Consider the following 18,053-nt stretch of genomic DNA (forward strand, 5'->3'; position numbering starts at 1 on the left):
TCCTAGGAACAAGGTACGAAGTGCTATGCCAATCTACCCACACTGGACAATACCTTGCCGTGTAGCTTGCGCTACACGTTGATCCAAGGCAGCCAGCTTTCAGGGAGAAGGCTTACAGCTTTTCATCTCATCCCTGCATGCATCAGCCTTACTAGAGATTTTAACAATGCAAGGAATTCGCAAGAGCAGGCGAAATATACACAAACACTGATCTCTGGCCGAAGGAGACTCGAACCTACGATCCTTAGAACAAGGTACGCAGTGCTATACCAATCTACCCACAATGGACAATACCTTGGGGTGTAGCATGAGCTACACGTTGATCCAAGGCAGCCAGCTTTCAGGGAGAAGGCTTACAGCTTTTCATTTCATCCCCTGCATGCATCAGCCTTACTAGAGATTTTAACAATGCAAGGAATTCGCAAAAGCAGGCGACATATACACAAACACTGATCTCTGGCCGAAGGAGACTCGAACCTACGAACCTTAGAACAAGATACGCAGTGCTATACCAATCTACCCACACTGGACAATACCTTGGCGTGTAGCTTGCGCTTCACGTTGACCCAAGGTAGCCAGTTTTCAGGGAGAAGGCTTACAGCTTTTCATCTCATCCCCTGGATGCATCAGCCTTACTAGAGATTTTAACAACGCAAGGAATTCGCAAGAGCAGGCGAAATATATATATATATATATATATATATATATATATATATATATATATATATATATATATATATATATATATATATATATATATATATACATATATATATATATATATATATATATATATATATATATATATATATATATATATATATATATAATCCTAGGTAGTAGGTTGGTAGACAGCAACCGCCCAGGGAGGTACTACCGTCCTGCCAAGTGAGTGTAAAACGAAAGCCTATAATTGTTTTACATGATGGTAGGATTGCTGGTGTCTTTTTTCTGTCTCATTAACATGCAAGATTTCAGGTATGCCTTGCTACTTCTACTTAAACTTAGGTCGCACTACACATACATGTACAAGCATACATATACACACCCCTCTGGGTTTTCTTCTATTTTCTTTCTGGTTCTTATTCTTGTTTATTTCCTCTTATCTCCATTGTGAAGTGGAACAGAATTCTTCCTCCGTAAGCCATGCGTGTTGTAAAAGGCGATTAAAATGCCGGGAACAAGGGGCTAGTAACCCCTTCTCCTGTATAAATTACTAAATTTAAAAAGAGAAACTTGTTTTTCTTTTCGGGCCACCCTGCATCGGTGGGATACGGCCGGTTTGTTGAAAGAAGAAAGAATATATATATATATATATATATATATATATATATATATATATATATATATATATATATATATATATATATATATATATATATATATATATATATATATATATATATATATATATATAATCACTAAACAAGTGATTTCGAATCATTTACCGAACTGCAGCAGGCCAGGGCTCGACCCCACGACACATTGTCCCGCGTCAAGAGACAACACAACGTACATGTATAATGATTTTAACATCTATATCAATTTAGAGAGTAATACTGCAAATCAATGATTTTATATTTATAAAGAACACAGAGGCAAAATGCTGTGACTGGAACAATGCATAAATAACCAGCGAAGTTTCACTCATCATGAAGTTTCTTTCTCCTTTGTTTTAATTCCAATTTATCTAAAATATTTTTTGAAATGTATTAAAATGACTAAAAGGTATTAAATTATTTAAGTATATAATTATCGCTATCTTCCCAAATCTTGACAATAACCGCTTCCTCTTTCATAAAATTGGCTTGTGTTATTATTCAGGCTTCATAGGCCTACTCTAAGCAATAGCCTTTGATTCCCAAATTTAACAAATCGTTCAATAACGTTGTCATGGCCAACTAAAATATAGTGCATGTGAGACATCTAGCTGAAGAAAAGGCGATACGAGTCATCAGTGGAAACATAAACACATATGCAGTATAGTGAGATTGTTTATTGACTACGTTTCGCCCACACAGTGGGCTTTATCATGTCACAAATAGCTCTATCTGGGTAAAGAGTACATGTACTCTTTACCCAGGTAGATCTATTTGTGACTTGATAAAGTCCACTGTGTGGGCGAAACGTAGTCAGTAAAGAATCACATTTGTGCTTATTTTTCCATCGTGTCGGTATTTTATACCATTTATCTCCAACGTGTCAGCAGACAAGTTTTTCAACCGGCGTAAAGCAGGAAGGTCAACATTCAGTAACCGCTACTCTCACAGGTAAAATTACAATTATCAGCGAGAAATGTGTATGTTTGATGCTTGTGTTTCATTATATTCATTAATTATGGACGATTTGGTACAGTTTTATTAATATTTTAGGGGGGGGGGGTCAAGGCATTTAATTTCCCGAAGATCAACAGCAACTTCAAATTTATTTTTATTAGTACAAATAACTTTTGGTGGTGACAAAAAAAAAATTGAACATAATTTTTGATATCAGAATCCATTTTAATTATTTTTCATGGTACTGAAACGTCAAGAGAATTTTCCCTTCTGTTAATGTCCAGCTGCAACACTAGGATTTTCCCTTTGAGCATCGAATATTTCAGTGAGTCGACACACTATTCCAATCATTACGGAACAGGTTTCTCTCTATGGCTCTAATAAAGTAGTTAAACCATTAACTAAATTACTGGCAAATTAAGAATCACTGATTCCCACTGAAATAATTTTTGTCTGGCTTTAGTTATCTTTGCTTTTATGTGCAGAAGTCAGTAACTGTCTCAGTTTAGTAAAGCAGCTAAACTTAATATTTACTAAAAAGTTATTTTGAATAGTTTTTATGTTTACGTTTTTCATGCAAAAAAAAAAAAAAAAACTTTCAGAGTGGCCCAGGTGGGTTTATGGTCCTCCCTTGATCTCCCCCACGTCCCCCCACATCCCAGTGGATCCGAGTCTGCTTAAAAGCTTGTATTACACCCGTGCCGGAGACAACCACTGACGTAGCCACCCACTTCATTCCCCCTTAGAGCAGTTATTTACCCTACAAGTAGCTCTGACTAGCAATGAATTAACCAAAAGCGGTAAAATGCAAGTTGCAAGAGATTTCTCTGATCTTTTCTCCTTTTCTTTCTTCCTAGACCGCCAGGAGACACAACTTGAGCGTACGCAAGTGACTGGTCCCGCTAAATTAATGACAATTTCAGAAGAAAACTAAAATCTTTGGTAAACAAGACGGAACATTCAAGAAAAACAAATAAATTTACATAGCCTAAAGTAAACGTGTAAACGACTTGAGGTAAACACTGAGGCAACTTAAACGGACAAGATAAACAGGTGCTGTCAGACAGCTAATATTTTGTCCTGCTCCTGAAGAGGCAAGTGGGAAAGTTTCCATAGTAAAACGAACGTACATGAGAGGAAAAAGTTTTTACCTTTTGTCAATTACGTATTTGTTGTTACAGAAGCAATAAATATTCGCAGTGTTCCATCTTTGTCATAATAATTTACGTTTGGTTTTCCAAAAGGTGTTACGCACAACAGTCCACTAACATCCAGATGATTATTTGCTTTTAGGTGAAAGCAGATAGCAAGTGAAAGTAGATGTGCCCACACGTCTTTCTTAGGAAACAAATAAGAGTTTTTTTTATCGCTAGTTGAGTTCACTAATGTACAGAACACATGAGTGCATGTGTCAGTCCTCCTAGAGTTGTTTACAGGGGTCGATACATAGCTCATGGTCCCGCCTGTGAACTGCTACCGACCGATTTTACTGATGACTGGCCTCCAGGACCAGATCAATTACTTACCTACTCTTGAATCTGTGTATGTTCGTCTCCACCACCATCAGCGTGTACTTCGTACCCCTGTGTCACAGCGGCTCTTTACCTGAAGCATGTCTCCTAGCTCCTTTTAGAAATTTGGAACAGCCTTTCTATATCCGCTATCTAATCCTCTGAGCATTTTGTACGCCATGATCACGTGCCCTAGTGTTATTACCTATATGTAGGTAGGTACACCTTTGTACCTACAAGAGCAGATTTTATTCACGGGAAAGCACTAACTCGTCGAGGTGATGCAGTCGGGGGAAATGGGAAGTAATCAGATTTGATACTAGAACGATAGATTATAAGAACCATCCAAACAGAAAAAAGCTGTCCCAATTATGGCAGTTTTCAAAAGAGATGCCCGATAATATACAGGGGAAAGTACCTGAGAATATTTTTCCTCAACTGCGCACTGCTAGAGCAACTTAATGGAGTGGAATATACGGGAAAGAGAGAAAAGTATCAAATAAACTGAGTGAAGAGCAGGGAGTCCATGCGTACAAGAGAACACTGGCAGCATCCGTAACCAAAGACTCTTCAGCATATTACCAGCAGACATCAGAAACACTGCCGGAAAGAATATAGAAGTATTCAATAAGCTGGACAGCTTACTGCTACAAATGCGGGATCAGCCGGTTTGTGAAAATTGTGGGTCTGCGAGCCACTAGCATAAACAGTCTTGTTGACTAGGAGGTCAACAAGGAAGCCTGGTCTCAGATCGGGTTCTGAGGGTAGAAGAACCCTCGAAACAGTTTACAGGCAATACAATAGCTCTTTGGAAGCATCAGGGAAGCCCCTGTAAAGAACAAGGAGCTGAACCACGCTCGTGGTGTCCTGTAGTCAGTGCTTAACTGGCTACATAAATATAACTTTTTACTGCCAGTGGTTGTTGCGCTTATTACCGTCTCAGTGCTCGAACGCTCAACTATTATTATTTTTATTTAGAGGGAAGCGCTAAAGCCGTAGGGGTTCTACGACGCCTGGTGGGAACGGGAGATAAATCAGGTTCGATTCAAGGAACGGGAGGACAGGTTCAATTCTCTGCATCAAGAACCCTTCACCAGCACCTAGAAACCCCCCCTTCCCCCACCATCCCCCCAGGAGGGACCACTGGGCGAAGAAATTTTCTGCTATCCTTTTTCATAGTTTTTGCGTCAGTTCACTTAGTTATTACACTTAAAACAAAGGGGGAGCGTTGAGCCTTGGTAAACACGAGGCGCCGCTTATCATTTTACAGCTGTGGTGCGGAGAGACGTGGTGTGAAGTACCGATGAGGTGGAAGAAGAGAGATGGTGCGTAATGCGGCCCTTTACTGTTTGTGACTTGATAAACCCCAGTGTGTGGGATAGGTAGGGTAGGATTCGTCAGGAAATAGGACAAACGCTTCCTGACGCGAGTCTTAGTCATATGATGGCCCGCCATTGCAGCTTTTGGTCATCTGACCGAGGCCCTCCGCTGGCTTACCGGTCCACTCCTTTAGAAATTAAGTTCAGTAGGACGTTATTATTACTGTATGGGCGAAACGTTGTCAATAAAAGATGGCAAAGATACTGATTTTGTGTTTCTTTCCACAACTGTGTTGTTACACTAAAAGAACTTAGAAATTTTCTTTATTTTCTCAAATTCTTTAATTTTCTCAATTATGTATTTATCGTGTGTGAACGTTTTCCTCGTGTCAGGCAATGAAGGAATATTTTTTAGGATTTTCTTTTCATATATCAAAATTCAGTACAGCTCGAGACCTGAACAAGAAGTATTTCCGACTTCTTATCTACCCACACTGCCATTCTTATTTTTTTTTTTTAGCTGAAGGCGCGGAACTGCACCTGTGGATGCCACACATTAACCGTGGACGCCACACATTAACCGTGGACGCCACACAGCACCCGTGGACGCCACACATCACCTATGTGCCCTGTGTGCGCCATACAGCACCCGTGGGCGCAATACATTACCAACTGTGTGCGCCATGTAACACATTAAAATTCCATTTTTGGCCTAACCTACATAGTGAACAGCACTTTTAAGCATATCTCAGTCCATGTGTCTACAGTCTACATATTTCTCTCTATATCCCATATATGAACCTCTGGTAACTTTCGTCAGTAATGCCGCCTCATTACCTATGCTGCTTCCTAAACTTAATATCACACATTACGTTCTCGAGGTCTATTTCCAGTTTCACCTTGCCATTACATGTCACTTACCCGTATTTATATATATATATATATATATATATATATATATATATATATATATATATATATATATATATATATATATAAAAATATATATATATACATATATATATTTATATATATATATATATATATATATATATATATATATATATATATATATATATATATATATATATACAAGTATATTTATATATATGTGTGTGTGTGTGATGAATGGTTTTGAAAACCGACAAGATGAAGATTGAGACACTTATGCAACATATGGGAATCTTTATTGAAGAAACGTTTCGCCACACAGTGGCTTCATCAGTCCAATACAAAGCAGAAAGGTGTAAGGAGAGGAGGAGTTTGAGGTAATCAGTCCCTCAGCCTGAAGTCGATGTGCTCAGTCCATCAATCTTGTAGAATGTACAGCATAGGGCCGTAGACATGGCTTATATACTATAGTCAGGTGAGGCGAAGCGGGAGGAGGCGGGGTCATAGTGGTACCATCCACTAGTCGAAGTAGGAAGCGAGTCAAGTATGAAACAAGCATTTCCCCTCTGGATGGCCATGCTGTGGCGCTGGAACATGAAAGTGGCTGCTTTTGGGTCCCTGATGGTGTCGATGAGTCTGGAACCCAGTTCTTTTAGGAAACATGTGGCGTTTTTTCCCAATGATCCCAAGGTCTCTGATCCCACTGGGACAAATTGATATTGCTGGCTTATGTGCCTGTACTTGCCGATCTTGTACTCCTCCCTGTGATCAGTAGGTCCTCTCTGTCACCCGACACTGTGATGGATGTAGGTGTCAGCCAATGTCGACACACAGGTATAGTCCCATGCTAAGAGCTTGCTATTCTTCCAAGGATAGATGGTGATCCCGTCGGGGTTGTTTGCTGGGTTGTGGGTATTGTTGGCTGCTGGTGATCGGGGCTCTCTCTCGGCTGGGCATCCAGCTGTAGCAAAGGTTCTCTTTATGATGTCGTTGACTTCATTGTGACTTGCATGCCAGCCCTTGGTTTTGGAACAGTTAAGACCATGTAGACCATATTGGTCGGCTTGCGCATCGCCGGAAATACACGTATATTCCGTGTGAATTGGGGCAGCAAGGCACAGAGCCACTGCAATACGGAAATTATATATATATGTAGAGAGAGAGAAGAATTCACGTGTTTCAAACATATTTTTTTTTTTTTTGAACGTGTCCACTTTTGTTGCCTTGTGTACCAGGAACAGCCAGTGTTGACGGCTCTGTAAGATGGGTAGCCTTCCCAGGCGCCCGGGGCATCTTGCCCCGGAGTGATAACATCTGCAGAGTTATTACAAGTCGGTGATCAACTACTTATGGAAGAAACTCGTGAGGGAAACCGCTTCATATATCTCTCTCAATAACAGCTCCCATCTGGGCTTTGTTGGCTGGATCATCGCGACTTTGGGTTCGATCCTCACTCTGATCGCCCTCCGAAGAATCCAAGACGCTAATAACTCAATGATTGGATGCTACTGCACGTGGGAACCTCACCTCAAGGCACTGGGGAGACAGAGACCACTATTCCCTGCGCAGTCTCGCGATCTAGCAAAGTCTCGGTAATCGAGAATCGTGGTGAGTATATCTGGCTCTCCCCGCTAATTATAACTTTAAATCGAGCATGAAAATGACGGGGCAGGAGAGTGGTAAACTGAGATACGTCGTAAGGGTCAAGGACACACGTATAGATTGCGAGATAATCGATCTTGGAGGTGCAACGTGTCAGCTTCGTGCTCTTCCAACCTCGAGAACAAGAACGACCTCGCTCAGGTCACCTGATGAAAACCTTTCCATGTCTTCAACAACATAATATATATATATATATATATATATATATATATATATATATATATATATATATATATATATATATATATATATATATATATATATATATATATATATATATATATATATATATATATATATGTAACCACGAACGAGTGGTATTGAATCAATAACAACACTGCGACTAGTCGAGGATTCGAACCCATGTCGTTTTGGCCCACCCCATTGTGGGCGAAAATCGCACATGACGCTCCAACCCACAGGACCACGCAATCCTACAAGAATCATTCAACCAGCGTAGTTGGGTGATTTACCGTGATTTGTGTGATTCTTGTAGGATTGCGTGGTCCTGTGGGATAGATCGTCATGTGTGATTTTCGCTCACCATGAGGCGGGTCAAAACGACATGGGTTCGAATCCTCGGCTAGTCGCAGCGTTGTTATTGATATACATATTTATATATATTATATGTATATATATATATATATATATATATATATATATATATATATATATATATATATATATATATATATATATATATATATATATGTCGTGCCGAATATGTAAAACCGGTCAATTAGCAAGAACTCATTTAAAATTAAGTCCTTTCTAAAATTTTCTCTTATACGTTTAAAGATATATTTTTTTCATTAATGTTAAGGTAAAAATTTTTAATTTTGCCCCAAAACAATCTTAGAAAACTTACCTAACCTTAATATAACAAGAACAATTTATTCTAGCCTAACCCAACTAAATATATTTTAGATTTGTTTACAATAATTTAATACTAAACAAATACTGTGAAATATATTTTTTTCGTTAGGTTCAGAATGATTTTGGCGAAATTATTGCATACACAAATTTTCACTTGTCCTATATGGCAAGATGAGCGTTGCTATTTAAGCCAAGATGGCAAGTTCTGCCTATTCGGCACGACATATATATATATGAATGAGTGGGGATTCGAAACGTGGTCTTTGTATGTAGCAGGCACGAAGTTGTTACGACGGAACTTACAATAGGATATTACAAACAGCACTTGTTTGACAATAGGTCTGCTACCTGCAAGGAGCGCCGATCAAGTGAGATACCCGGGAGTGCAGACACACGGCGGGGCGTGCAGAGACAAGCTGTCGCTCGGTAACAAAGAAGCGGTAGCTTGTTTCAGGATGCTCTTACGTGATTGGCTGTCACGATCCCTGCCTATCAGCCAGCAGAGTAACATGCAAATGAGCTCAGTGTAATACCCTATTGTTAACTTTAGGGGAAAGCTCCAAACACGTACGAGTCATTCAGTACCTGATGGCAATCACATTTAATCTCAGGAAGCAGAAGTTAGCTCCAGATCCCAGATCAAGAACCTTTAGCCCTTGAAAGGTTTCAGTACCGAAGCAGTGTTGTGTTAAATTCTTTAATACTCTACTGTGTTCATTGAGTAAAATTTTAGAAACCAATGACCTCGTCTTGCAAGTTGATTGGTGAAAAACAGAATACTGTGAAATGCATTTTGCAACTATTCTCTAAAACTTTACTGTGAATATTATTGTGATCTCTTTTAGTGAATAGAAATATTAGTGTTTCTGGCAGTGTTTGAGCATTGCACATCCCGACTCACGAAATCGTAATGATACGACTACAAACAAACCACGGTACGGGTGGGGATTGAACTCGCACCAAGCGAGTTGTAAAACCTGGCCACGGTGGCATGCGTGCTGGCCTGTTTTGCGACGCACCAGCCGGAATTCAGCCCCCAACTCGTACCTTGGCTTGCACATCCCCCTCCCAATACACAAGTGGTGTCCCACGAAAATCTCTACTTTCCCTATAAAGTTTATACGTATTTCATATAAATTGTCTAACAAAATAAATAGTTACAGACACATAAAAGAATATTAATGTGATTTAGCCAAATAGAGTCTAACACCAACTTATTTCAGGTCAGAAATAAGATATTCACCAATTACATCACAGAAACTATTCGATTAATAAAACTGGCACATCATAACTGTTTCCTTTGAAGGAAACACATCGGCCATGGAAGTTTCAAGCTGATCAGAAGATGCATTGTCTAGTGATTGCACAAAATTTAGTAAAATTGTACCTACGTAACCTAAACCCTTGAAGCGATCCATCCTTTCCATACGCTTCTCGAGTGTTGAAAATTTTAGGCCTGACGAACCTGTCCCCACCTATGACCCGGGGACAATAATCTGGGAATGGCCTTTATAGCGTTGCGTGTTAGGCGCCCATGCACGTAAATAGCCCCTTGAATCTTGTCCAAGAAAAATTGTACAAGTGTTGAAAATTTGAAGCCGATCCAACAAGGCGTTCACGAGAAATAAGCGAAAATGTGGGATAAAGAAAACTAAATTATAGCTGAGAAAGTTTCGAAAAATATAAGAATCTCCCGTCCTTAAATTAAAAAAAAAAAGAGATGTAATCCGAGATTTTTTTCAGTATATTTTTCTGCTTTACATCCTTTTAAAAATTCTCAATAATCCTGTAAGAAAAAATATTATATTTTTATTTGTTTACAAATGCAGTTTGATAAAACTGACAGCTTAAAATTAATACAAAAATATTTCTCATTGAGATTCACCAGCATTTAGGGTTTGAAGTTGATCGGAAGAGTCATTCACTAGTTATTTCACGGGGAAACAATTTGCTTAATAAAATAAGCAAAATGAAGTTTACTAAGCTCAATCTGTCGTCGCACAGGCTGCATTTTATCTATGCCAATCATGAATATTTTTTACTTCCTAAGTAAATACTGCGCGTATATATACAGATATATACCTGACACTGGACTGGTACTTACCTGGATGATAGTAGTCTGTCGTGGGTTGCCATGACCTGAGACCAATAATATCAACCCCCGAAGATCAGTGTTTTCTGGTGCCGCAGCCTTATTAAAGCCAACGGTAAACTGATAAACATATACCCACAGCAAAGATAGACTAGTCTAGCCGCGATCTGAATTATTACATCCACAACAGAGAAGTTTCAGAGGTAGAGCTAACCACTGGTTACAGTCTCGCATAGGTCATAATCACGCAGCTCTTGCGCACACATACAAAAAAATCAGAACAAAACATACAAGGTGAAGGCACTTGTTTCATGCAGTCAAGGTATAAATTAATTTGATTCAACTATTAATTTCAGCAGCCAGTCTAGTATATCAGAACTCCAGCAGGTAAACTACTCAGCAGCGTAGTCCTTCGTGCGTTCATTCGTTATTTTTCTTGGTGACATTCCTATCTTGTTTTGCAGAAAATCTCAAATATCTCAAATCTGGAAGAGATTTGGTTAAGCCTAAAATGTTCCGGCAACGCTGGCCCCTGCAATAAAATAGGAGGTCGGGATATTTTTTTTGTTAGAAGTCAAAATTGCTCCTGATGCTGATCTTATTCATGCCCTGAAGAAAACGATTTAATTAATGTTTCAGTCGCGAGGGTATAGTTATCAAACACTTAGACAAACTAAAACAGAATAAGTCTCTGGTTCCCGATGAACTTTATTCAAAGGTGCTTCAAGAAAGGAAAACTTAGTTAACCGCTAACAAGCCTGTTGAACTCATCATTACAAACTGGTACACAAATAACCCGCACATAAAAGAGAGAAGCTTACGACGACGTTTCTGTCCGACTTGGACCATTGACAAATTCACACTGTGTGACTTTGTCAATGGTCCAAGTCGGACCGAAACGACGTCGTAAGCTTCTCTCTTTTATGTGCGGGTTATTTGTGTATCGTTCCAGTCTCGGTATTGTGCCTTTTTTGTTATTTATTACAAACTGGTGTTGTGTCGGAGAGGTGGAAGATGGCTAATGTAATTCCCATTTTTAGATCAGCGGATGACTCAGTCACTCAGATTACTGCCCAGTAACCCTGACATCAATAGTAGGCAAATTATTAGAATCAATTATAGATGATATAATTAGAATCCACCTTAATGAGCAGAATTTGATCAATGAATTTCAGCACTGACATTCTTTAATGAAGCATTTGAGGCAGTGGAGAATGATAAAGAATATGATAAAGAATATGATGCTGTTTATTTGGATTCCAGTAAGACCATCGATAGAGTACCTCTCAAAAGACTGTTTTGAAAAGTGGCAGTTCATGGTGTCATGGTATAGGTCGTAAAGTTCTAATATGGATCGAACCATGTCTGACCAATAGGAAGCAGTCTGCATTAATGGGGACATAAGTGGTTTTAGGTTCAATTTTGTTCAAAATAAACATTAATGACCTTTGTGATGAATGGTTTGAAAAACCGACAAGTTGAAGATTGAGACACTTATGCAGCATATGGGAATCTTTATTCAGGAAACGTTTCGCCACACAGTGGCTTCATCAGTCCAATACAAAGAGGAAGGCGTAAGGAGAGGAGGAGAATGAGGTAATCAGTCCCTCAACCTGGAGTCGATGTGTTCAGTCCATCAATCTTGTAGAATGTACATTCTACAAGATTGATGGACTGAACACATTGTATTGGACTGATGAAGCCACTGTGTGGCGAAACGTTTCCTGAATAAAGATTCCCATATGCTGCATAAGTGTCTCAATCTTCAACATTAATGACCTTGATGAAGGAATAACGAGTAACATGAATAAATTCACTAATGATACAAAAAAATACCAATTAACAGATTCTACGGAGGATACCAAAAAACTTTAGGAGGAGCTGGACAAATTAATTTCATGGTCTGAAAAGTGGCAGATGTAGTTCAATGTGGACAAGTGTAAAGTCCTACTTCATGGGCATGAAAATAACCGTCAGAGTTATAATTAGATGACGTAGAGTATGATCATGAAGAATGTGGAAAAGACTTGGGAGTTATGGTAAGCAGAAATCTAAACCAAGACAACAGTGCTTCTTGGATGTAAGGAGCCTACTTGTTCCAACTACTGCCACACAGATTGCATTCCAGAAGGAGAATTTTGTTGCAGCCAGGTTGAAAATTTCAGAAAATTTAAGGATATCCATAATCCTGTGGTATATGTGGATACAAGCCTGGAGCTACAGGAGGAAGGTTCAGAAGTCCTACCTCAGGGACTCCTGTCCAAAGATCAAGACTGCCCTCTTGGGCTGTGTTGTAAAGTTGCAGCTAAGATAATCCATCACAGGGAAGCACTTCATGAGCTCCTCAAATCATTAGATAACCTACAAGCTATTGTAGAAGGCCAGTGCAAGCCTGCATCAAGTGACATAAGCTGATCAGCTGATGGCGACACTATTGACAAAGACTGGAAGTCCCACACTGAGCTTAACTCAGGGGTAAACAACTGGTGGAATTCTGTCATCGCTAAGGTCCCACAGACTGACAGAGTTCAAAACACTACCTTTGGGAATTCTAACACAATTCCTCTGACCACCACAGAGGGAACAAATCCTCTTCCCAGCAACGTGGGAAGCCTTGGATCTGTTAATTCTCCTACACCTGACATCTCTGCTTCAGCCACTGCCAGTCTACTTGACAGTGCACATACCATCTCTGATCCTACACCTGTCAGCACACCTGCCGATACTATTCTAGAATCTGGTAGTAGTGCTTCGACAGCAAGTTCTGAGCCAGGAGTTTCTCCACCAGAGAACGGTGCAGTTAGTAATCAGGGAACTATCACTGCACCTGATCACCTACTGCGCCGAAGTACGAACAGCAGGGACACATCTGTCAGAACTGGTAGAGGGCGGGGTAGAGGACGTGGTAGAGGACATGGAGGAGGAAGACATCTACAGCCGTCTCACCCTCCACTAACACAGTTCCAGCGGCAGAATCTGAGGACAAATCTGCGAAACACAGGAGGTGCAACAAATCCTAGTCCACCCTCCCAGGCACCTAGGCTGTGCTCTCGCTGTCACCGGAAGGGGCACTCTGCCAACAACTGCCTGCGAGATACCAGGTGTAATTACTGCTACAAGAAAGGACATAAGGAGGACCAGTGTCGGAAGAAAAAGGAACTTGACAGACAGGGCCACCTGTTTAGAGACCTGTTCTCAGAACAAACCAGCAGGATCTCTGAATTGGTAAAGACTCTCACACGTCACCCACTTAGCTACTCCTATCCCAGCCCAGCAGGTGGGATTGGGCCTTATACAAGACCACAGACCTACATCCCTGCAGCTGCCTCAGTACCCTACCTCTCTCAAGGGCAGGCACCTTGCATTCCCTACATACCCACCACCTCAAGCTGACCACTTCATCATGAGGAGCCAGTCTATCAGCATCCTGTCAGCCAACATTAGAGGTTTCATTACTAATGTTGGAGAGCTCACACATAGCTTTGTGAACACTCGACGTCCCGACATGATAGCTGTTGTTGAAACATTTTTGGATGACAGGACTCCAGAAAATTTTGCAAGAATTGCTGGCTACACCTCATGGATGAGAAGAGACAGGCAAGGGTAAGGAGGTGGTGTTGCTGTGTGCTTCTCTAAAAGTGTTCATGCCCAGCACATAGATGTTGCCACCCCCTACACATCTTGAAATGATGTTCTTCAAGCTCTGTATAAACACTAGTACCTCTGTACTAGCATGTGCAATGTACAGACCTCAGTGGCAACACGCAGACCCTATCAACTTCCTAATGGAAAATATTGACTCCCTTCTGCTACAACACAACTGTCAACATATTATAATTGTTTGTGACCTCAACCAGCACCTTATACAGAGGGACTTTGATGACCTTCTTGCAGTGTTTGACATGAGAAACTTTGTTGATTTCCCTACTCATATCTCTGGCTCCTCCCTTGACCCAGTAGTGAGTGATCTGGCAGAAGGCATAGTCACTTGTCAACCCCTCGGCTACGTTGGATCGTCTGACCACAAGGCTGTTTTTACCACACTTAAGATCCCAACAGAACGAGGTGAGGAGTCCACACGCACGACCTGGCTATGGGAAAGAGGTAATTGGCCAGCCCTTTGCTCTGAGCTCGCCACCACCGACTGGAATGCTCTTCTCCAGGGGGATGTTGACAACCAAGTGAAAGCCTTCACTGGACACATCCTTAATCTGCAACAAGAACACATTCCTCACCGGCAATATGTGACAAAGCCTACAGATCAGCCTTGGTTTGGCTTTCGTTGTAGAGAGGCTGCTACTGCTAAGTACAAAGCATGGCGAAGGTATAAGAGACATCCTACCACCTATAACAGGAACTTGCACATGCAAGCCTGTAGGCATATGGGTGATGTTCAAAAGTGGGCCATTGCTAAATGGGAGGTGGACACTAAAAGAAAGTTAGCATCAGGTAGGGTAGGCTCCAAAACCTGGTGGTCCCTGGTCAAGGACAGACAAGGTTATCTGCCTGATGAACTTATTCCACCTCTAAATCGACAGGATGGGACCACCTCTACTAGTAGTCAAGAGAAGGCGGACCTCTTTGCTGAACACTTTGCTACCAAAATGCAAGTTCCTGATCCAGCAAGGGACCCTCCTTGGCTAGCTGCAAGAACTGTGTCAAAACTGTCAGTGGTGACAATAAGGCAGGAGGAGGTGCATTTCCTTCTTAAATCGCTTGACCAAGAAAAGGCTGTGGGCCCAGACAAGTTGAGCCCAAGATTGTTGAGAAGATGTGCAGACCAGCTGGCAGCTCCTCTAACTCGCATCTTTCAGCACTGCCTAGTACAGTGTAAATGGCCCTCTCCATGGAAAGAGGCAAATGTAGTCCCTGTTCACAAAAAGAAGAGCAGAGCAGAAATCAGCAACTACAGACCAGTGTCACTCCTGTCAATCACTGGTAAGATCCTTGAGACAATAATCTCAAGACAAATGACAGATTTTTTTGACTACCACTCACTACTTTGTGATCGTCAATATGGCTTCAGGAAAGGTTACTCTGCTGCTGATCTGTTGTTAAACCTCTCCACTAAGTGGCACCAGTCACTGGATGAATCCAAAGTCAGCTGTGTGGTAGCACTGGACATTGCTGGCGCTTTCGACCGGGTGTGGCACCAGGGCCTCTTAGCAAAACTTCAAGCACTGGGAATTGCAGGCTCTACGCTATGTCTCCTCAGTGATTACCTTCATGGTAGATCTCTAAGTGTAGTCCTCAATGGAACGGAATCAGCAAGGCATCCTATTGGGGCAAGCGTTCCACAAGGAAGCGTGCTGGGTCCACTGTTATGGAATGTCTACTTCAACGACCTTCTTCATCTCATCCCAGAATCACATGCATATGCAGACGACTGTACACTGACATTCACTTATCCAAGAGAAGAAATGCCAGGTGCTCTAAGCTACATCAATCACCAGCTGAGAGCTATATCAGCTTGGGGAAATAGATGGCAAGTAACATTTGCACCTGAGAAAACGCAAATGATGATCGTCTCTAGGCACCATGATGGTAATGCTGGTGCAGTAGTAAGGATGAATGGGACGATGTTGGCACCTGGAGAAGAAGTTGATATCCTTGGGGTGAAATTTGACTCCAAACTAACCATGAAGAACCATGTTGTAAATCTTGCAAACAAGGCAGCCAGGAAGCTTACAGCACTTCGCCGTATCTCGCATCTGCTTGACAGTAGGGGTTGCAAGATCCTGTACGAGGCACAAGTACGCTCACACCTTGAGTATGCTCCACTTTCTTGGTTTGCCTGCCCCCCCTCTCATCTGCGACTGCTTGACAGAGTAGAGAACAGAGCAAGACGTCTCATCTCTCGCCTGGACCCATCCTGGATAGATCTGTCATTTCAGCAGAGCCTTCAACATAGGAGGGATGTGGGTGGCCTTACTGTTATGTACAAGGCCAATATTGTCAAAATACCACACTTGGATCCACTTCGAGGACAGCGTGAAACAAGCTTTTATGCCACAAGACGGGCAGAAAGCAGCAACTTCACTCTGGCTGTACCCTTCTCCAGAACATCACTCCATCTGAGATCATACATACCCAGGATGACTCGAGTATGGAACACATTCGTACAGCATAATGATGTCAACGAGATAAAGTCAGTTGATCAAATGAAAATGCTGGCCAACAGATGGCTCCAACTTCATCCTGTCCCGTACTTGTATGTCTCATAACAATAAAAATGCTTTCAAATGAGCTGATGTAGGTAACAGCTCTTAGCTTGCCAATAAAGTTAGGAATCCTTAACCTGTAATATAGCTGTCAATAAAGCTAGGGATCCTTAACCTTGTCAAACCCTGTGTAAAAAAAAAAAAAAAGTGTGCCCAATAAGGCTAACGGATTGCTTGTAGTTATATCAAGGATAAATTAGACACATGTGCAACACTTAGGTATCTTTCATGAGGAAGCGTTTCGCCACGCAATGGTCTCATCACTCCTATTCAAAGAAAAATGGTGAAGCTCGGTAGGAGTTTGAGCTAATTAGTCCCTCAGCCAGGAGTTGATGTAATCTGTCCATCAGTCTTGAAAAGAATCTTTTCGTCAATAAAGGTATCCATCTGTTGCACATGTGTCTAATTTATGAACTTGTCGGTTCTATGAACCATTTATCTACAGTCCAAAAGTTATTTTACAACTCTACACGTCACTATTAAGGCCATAGATCATGCAGCTCAGTTTTTGTCACCATAATACAGAATGGATATATATGCACCGAAGAACACACAGAGAAAGAACACCATGTCTTTGATGACAGTAATATTACTTAATTTGATTTCTTCAGGATCTGAATAATTATTAATTACTACCCAGCCCCAGTTGTCAGTGGTCCTATTTCCCCCCCCTGATCTTTGCCCTATATTTTTGGAAAAACGTTTTGGATTTGTCTTCGATTCACTAGCTACTGTAATTTCATAGTCGCTTTTATTTACCCCTTTTAATCGCCTTCTCTACTCTCTTTTTTAATATAAACGTATTGACTCCATAAATTCCCTTCTTTTCTCCTAATAGATGCTTCATTCTCCAGTTCATTCATTTGGGATCATTGTTATTTGAATTTATTTCCCTCTGGGGAATGGTCTTGATGCTGGAAACTTTAGCTGTCTTTCCCTTTCTTGGATCATGCTTGATTACCTCTCATTTCTAAGGCATATTAGACCTCTATGGGCTTAATGCTTCCCAGTGCCTACAACACTTATTATTTTTATTATTACGTTTATAGCTTGAGTTTCATTACGTACTGGAGAAAGAAGCCAGGCATGAGAGACTGGAAACCCCAATCACACCTGGGACGGATCAGTTAACGCCTGGAATGGATCCATTCACACCTGGGACGGATCCATTCACACCTGGGATGGATCCTTTCACATCTGGGGCA

At 41.0% G+C, this 18,053-nt stretch overlaps 1 protein-coding gene across 5 annotated transcripts in view; it reads right to left on the reverse strand.

Annotated features, from left to right (window-relative positions):
• Positions 1-18,053, reverse strand: part of LOC128688568 (uncharacterized) — a 120,147-nt gene that overhangs the window by 45,316 nt on the left and 56,778 nt on the right. The gene's annotated exons all lie outside the window — the stretch shown is intronic.

The sequence above is a fragment of the Cherax quadricarinatus genome, chromosome 13, assembly GCF_038502225.1.
Source record: "Cherax quadricarinatus isolate ZL_2023a chromosome 13, ASM3850222v1, whole genome shotgun sequence".
Taxonomy (NCBI): domain Eukaryota; kingdom Metazoa; phylum Arthropoda; class Malacostraca; order Decapoda; family Parastacidae; genus Cherax; species Cherax quadricarinatus.